This window comes from Octopus bimaculoides, chromosome 9 (genome assembly GCF_001194135.2).
Source record: "Octopus bimaculoides isolate UCB-OBI-ISO-001 chromosome 9, ASM119413v2, whole genome shotgun sequence".
In the NCBI taxonomy this organism is placed as follows: Eukaryota; Metazoa; Mollusca; class Cephalopoda; order Octopoda; family Octopodidae; genus Octopus; species Octopus bimaculoides.
The window spans coordinates 34,582,994-34,589,482 of NC_068989.1; the positions used below are offsets into that span (position 1 = coordinate 34,582,994).

The window sequence follows — 6,489 nt, forward strand, 5'->3', positions numbered from 1 at the left end:
ATATATAAATACATATACCCATATACATATAAGTACCCATATATATACAATATATATATATACCCATATATATATACACAAACAATACATACATATAGATATATATCCTCGCTTATACATACATTCACATTTCATCCACTTTAAATGTATACACCTATATGAACATGTATATATATATATACATACACACTCAAAATATTATACACTCGTTTTTAGGGGCAAGCGTAACAAGCATGATAGTTCAGGGACTACTGTGTGTGTATGTGTGTGTATATATATATATATATATATATATATGTTAAGTTAAATGAGAACTGTATTTTTTTTTGTGACTTAAGTGTAATATGTTCCTTCTAATTTTTTTTTTTCTAATTTGTATTCACAAATATTTGCCTGTGAGCAAATTTTGTCTTTCTTTGCAAAATATGTGCACATATACACAAGTAACCATTACTCAGATTTAATCTTGAAAAACTTTGCATGTGCATATTTTTTCCTTCCCCAACTGTAAACACAAAGCTTAGATGAAACACTGCTTAAGTAACAAATTTTTAATGCAAGTAAGTGACATATTTCTTTTTACATATAAAACTGCACACAGAACACACTAAATTATTGACATGTAATTACCAGAAGCTGTATTAACATATTACTACATATCGTATTCAACAATTTAAAACTAAGAGAAATACTCAAAACAATTATTTCATTGTTTTTTTTTTTATTCTATATATAAAAAAAAAACGTTGCTTCTTCATGCACATCAGAGACTTATAGCATTAAGTTGACAGAAAACAAATCTGAACATAAACATTTCAATAGATAGTAAGAGAAATGGCTTGTTTTCTTCTAAATAAAGTCAATTTATCAAGTAATGCCAACTTACTGATGAAGTGTATCAATCTTATTTGGTAATTTTAAAATTGCAAATAACAAAAAAATATGACAAAAACACTCAGAAATATACACGATATAAGTATAGTGAAGAATGTGCAAACCTGTCTTGACACTGAGACAAACAATTGTTAAAGACAGATGAAGGTGACATACCCCAGAGGAGACTGCTGGCGCTCCTGATACTTTGCAAGATGGTCACCCACTAATGCTTGGTCAGCATCATCAATCAACGAGTCAGACTAGTATTAAGCAAATGAAGAAATTGACATAAATTTTCTTCATAATCATTTAAGATGATAACTGGTTGATAAACACACATTTAGTCCAAACATAATTAGATTTACATGTTTTTTCTTTTTTTTTTCTTCTTTCCTTTTTTTTTTTGTTTGTAAAGTTACACAAAATTACACACAACAGGAGAGAAGAATCTTCAAAATGAGAATTAAAATGGGGACGTATGGGCTGAAGAGAGGGAGGAAAAAAGAAGAGAAAAATCAGATGGATAAATACAAAAGTATACAAATCAGAGAAAATCTAAAACAAAGCTATAAACTTATAAATGATGTTCAAAGAATTCTTCTTAATACACAAGTTTTTAAACATAATTAACAAAAAAATTGATTCATTCTACCGCCAGCAAAAGCAACAGCAACAATATATTCAAATAAATAAATGAAAGGCAAAAATATGTCAGTCATAAAAATATATACAAGAAATGAAATCTGAAAAAAGAAAAATTAAATGAAATTTTAAAATTTTTTTCTATTGAGAAGGACATTTTATTAGAGATAAAACCGCATCAAATACATTATATAGAAAAGTTGCAGTATTCTAACAATGTACATGAACCTTTTTTTTGTGAGTAATAGTGTAAAAGTAAATCTATAATTGAAAATGTTTGAATCTCATACACACACAAATAAATATATTACTAATATTTAAAGCAATTTTATCTTCCTGCAGCACAAACAGATTCAATAAATGAGCCAATGTTCAATTCTAAAATACTAAATCTAATTAACGGGTATCTAATCACTCTCCTCCCTAAGTAGGCTTAGTGGGGTCACCAGTTTAGTCACCAATGATCCGATCATGCAGCAAGTTGTACTGGATTAATGATCTGCAGTGGAACTGTGTCTGTAACCAGGTTGCAGTTGGTGTGATGAAAGTTTTGACACCAAATAATTTTGAGGTTAACAGATTTTTGTGTGTTTTTGAATGGCTAAAATATGTCATCCACACTATAATTGCTTTAGTCTTAGCACTTAGTCTCAGGTCAAATCATTTGCTAGGAAAGTGCATCTCAGAAAATAATGATTTGCTTTGTCAGAAACATAGCACAACAAAATTTTGTTAACAATTTTACAAAGAATATGTCAGTCCTTCGTTTTCATGTCCACATGAGAATGATGATGAGAAATAAAAAGATGCTTCTGTTTTAGCATTTCTATGAGAAAACAAAAACACAGGAAGAACTCAAATTCAGCACTACAGATTAATGAGATATTAATTTTACAGTGCTGATACTGCTTATGACATTGAAATATTCCAAGCTAATGTTACAAACACCTGCTTAACCCTTTAGCATTTAAACCAGCCATATCTAGCCCAAATATCCCACCTGTTTAATGTCCAGTCTGACCAGACACAGCCTCTCACACACTACAATGTCATTGTAAAAATAAATAATTACATCATTGAAATCTTGAAGCTACAAGGTAATGCATCATTAATTCAAAACAATGTGAATAAAAAAGTATTACTTTTGGCACAGTAATCTGAACACTAAAGGGTTAAAGCTAGGTTGACTGAATGGTTGAAATTAAGACTCTTAGACAAGGATCCAGCATAAAACAAATGACAGAATAATGTTGTCTTCTCAGTTGATTGATCAATACTTTATTATATTTTGGCCTTGTTAGGTTTTTCAGTATACATTCTATTGATAATTATAGTCATTACTATCAAGGTTTAATTGTTTCAGTAGAAACAAAGCATGAGTAGTTGCTCCTAATACACATAATCTTCAAGAAAGATTGTCACCTGTGATGAAACCACATTGCTGTGTGACTCTTAACCATCATGTTTTTCCTTAACTGAGGATTATTGACTGTGGGTATGACTTGAGTGGGCTCAACATTGCAACCTATCAGAATTCTTGTCAACTATAAAATACATCAATTACTTATAGTATCTTTTGATACTTATTAATAGCTAAGTAGATTTAGTCATGTAAAGACATCATGTAGTACAACAAATGTCATGAGCCAATGACCTTTCAGTCTACAGGCATGTACCCATCTACTTAACCAGCTGCAGCTTTCATAATCAATGTTGATGTAACACTGCTACTTAAACTGAAACCTCTGCAAGAATATAAAGAAGTTAATATTAAGCAGTTATATTTTTTCAGTGGTTAGAAAACAATCGCAGTTAAATATTAGAAATCAAGTGATTTATTCAGTAATTTTAAGTATTTGCATAGTTTAGTATAATCAACCAATTTAGCAATGGAAGTTCCACAAAAAATGAGAGAAGGAAGATGAAGTTAGAATATAATGTCACCAGAAAATAGCTTCTATTAATATTATTAGAAGACATAAAAAATATGTATAAAATAATTTGTTTACCATAATTTTATTGATTGAATGTTTAAATGTGTGCGTTTTTGCTACCATGATTATAATTTTGGAGACTATTAACTTCATATCTCAATATTTATATTTTTTTAATATCTATTTTAAGATTTGTAGTCAAGAAGAACACTTATGTTGCCTTCAAAACTGCATATTGCCTGTAAGTCAATGACTGCATCAGAATGTGGATTGGAAAAAGAATTCAAAGATATTATGTTCTAGGGAAGAAAACTTGGCTATAATAGTTAGTGTAGGGCTTGGACGAAGGACAAAGCATATCTGACAAGAGGAGATGGGTATGTTAAGCTGGTTTGGAGTGAATGATATGCAAGTAGCTAGCTCTGAGCAGCAGAGGCCATTGCATTAGTAATAGATAAGGCAGAATGAGTTGGGGATTGAGTCTACACAAATATTTATGTATGGAAACATACACAGGTAAATGTAGATATATATTGACCCACATATATATGTATGCATGTATGTATATATTATCTGAAAAATGTCAAGAGTGTTACGTAAACATCAGAATAATCACAAAACTATAGTTGATATTCTGAATGCATTTAAAATGCACATTTAGAGTTGTTAATGTACAATAACCATTACATAATACTACCCTCTTCAGTCAGTATTTCAAAATATTACATATACACACACACACACACACATATATACACACACACACACACACACACATTGATAGACAGACAGACAGATGTAAATATCAAACATTATTATGTCTGTAAAGGGATGGTTAAAATTAAAAAGACATAGTTTTGGTACAATTTTATGAAAGGAAAATTATTTATAGATTTTTTTCAGATTATTTAATAATAAGGAGTAAGTTTGAGGTAAAAGATTAAATTTTATATTATATGTATATTGCAAATGCTTATTAAAAATTCTGCAACAAGTAACAGATATAATTGGTTGCAAGTGTTAATAATAATGTTGTTCAAACTAAGAATCCTTAAGACTTACCCACACTTTCAATTTTGTTTTACTGCCCATAAAAGCATATAGCATTTGAAACATCAATATAAATGTTTTATTCAGTAGATTATACTCAATTCTTTACTTTCTTATCTTTATATACTCCATTTGAACATATATATAACTTACATTCAGCATTATGCTTATAATATATTGATCATACAATTTAACATTTCATCTTTGTCCTTCTTCAGGAACAGAAACATCAATTATTGGAATTTCTGTCATCTATCTCTGATAGTGTTAATATGGACTACAACCACAGAACTGGTTAATACTTTTGATCCCAATCCACCAGAGACCACTCCTTGGTTTGTTCAATGATACAAACTTTTTGATTTAAAATGATATAAATTAAAACGTTTCATCAAAGATTTCCTGTTAATTTGTGTTCCAACTTAATAATGACAAAGTTCTTTTACTAAATTCTTCATTATTTTCAAAATTAACTAAAATAAAAGCAGTGTATTTCAACAGAAATACAATAACAAAAGGGTTTTATTATCATAGCCTAATCCTTAGGTGCCTTTAATAGAGTTTCCTCTTTGTTGCAAGTAAAGCCCTTCCTTAGATTCTTCCCCTTCACCTTGATTGGACATAAATTGCATCGATCTTACATGTTTGAGAGAGCCTGAAAAAAGTCTGAGCATAGTCCCTCCTTCACCGGTAACTTATTTTCTTACTTATCAAATACTGGAATTGCTTACATATTTAATTAATGAAGAACCCTGCTTTTAGATAATAGCTGGATTTAGTCACGCTTGACATTTACGGAGTTCTCTTCCAACAAGGCTTAAAAAAAAAGGACTGAATGATTGAAAAAGAAGTCCAAGTTAATATGAAAATGAACTATAAATATATAATGGATTTCTCATATGTTTCTTGAAACCTGTACTTTAATAGCTTAATGAGAGAAGGAAGGGTATGGAGGTCCTGATTGTCTACAGGACCTCGATGACTAGTGAGGAGTGACAGATATCCTCAAACCAAAGCTCTGGCCCAATTGTTTAAAACAAAGCGAAGTCGACTTTAACAGGACCTCTATGACAAGAGAGGGATGAACCAGACCCAATTACTTACAACAAAGTAGAGTTCACTATATAGTAAGCAAATGACTAAAAAAGTTCCACTGAGTATATGCTCTAAGGAAACATTAAATATCTCTAAGGTGAATACAAAAAATTCAACATAATAAAATCATGTAATGTTCATGTCTTTTTCTTGTAAATGAAATGGAATTACTTGGTAGTTTATTTTCTCTTTTAATGAAATTTAGGCATGTACTTTATAGAATTTATTTTACAGTTAATTATATAATATGGTTTAAGACATGAAATTCTAACCTTTGTCTCCCAAACTTTTGTATCATTCACCAACAGCTAGAACATTCATAGGTAACAAATAATCTTTCTAAATAAATTTTATTAGACATTATACACACTAAGTTCAACCTGAAAAGAGAAACAGACCTACTGACAGGACTTAAAATTTGTACCTTTAACTTGCCAAATGACTGAGTCACTGCTTTGTAGATGCAATCAGTAATATGGTTATAACAAGTCTGCTAAAATAATTATTTAAGTCTGTTAATGAAGTTCCAAATTAAAGTATTTATCCAACTGAAGTGATAATTGCAAGAAGTCCTTTATCAGCAGAAACCTTACTCAAATGAATAACTAGGCATCTTTCATTGAACCGGTAACCATGTTAAATGATATCGATCATATAAACACTGGATTAAGTCACATGACACTAAATACTCACAAAACATGTTATAAGGATTTCCTAATAAGCAAGTGATATGGTTTGAGTCACATCAGTGGGCTTGTTTCTCTTTTTTGTCATACATTACTGTTTATGATATCAAATAGTAGATATAAATTTATGTCAGATATATGTGTGTGTGTGTGTGTGTGTGTGTGTGTGTATATATATATATATATATATATATATATATATATAT

At 29.9% G+C, this 6,489-nt stretch overlaps 1 protein-coding gene across 4 annotated transcripts in view; it reads right to left on the reverse strand.

The window, feature by feature from the left end:
* LOC106877132 (V-type proton ATPase 116 kDa subunit a 1) overlaps positions 1–6,489 on the reverse strand; it is a 96,253-nt gene that overhangs the window by 80,849 nt on the left and 8,915 nt on the right. Inside the window, exon 2 of one of the 4 annotated variants that reach the window (XM_052970609.1) lies at positions 1,051–1,136. The exons of the other annotated variants lie outside the window; for them this stretch is intronic. The gene's annotated coding sequence lies outside the window, so the exon portion shown is untranslated. The remainder of the gene's footprint in view (positions 1–1,050; positions 1,137–6,489) is intronic. 4 annotated transcript variants of the gene reach the window in all.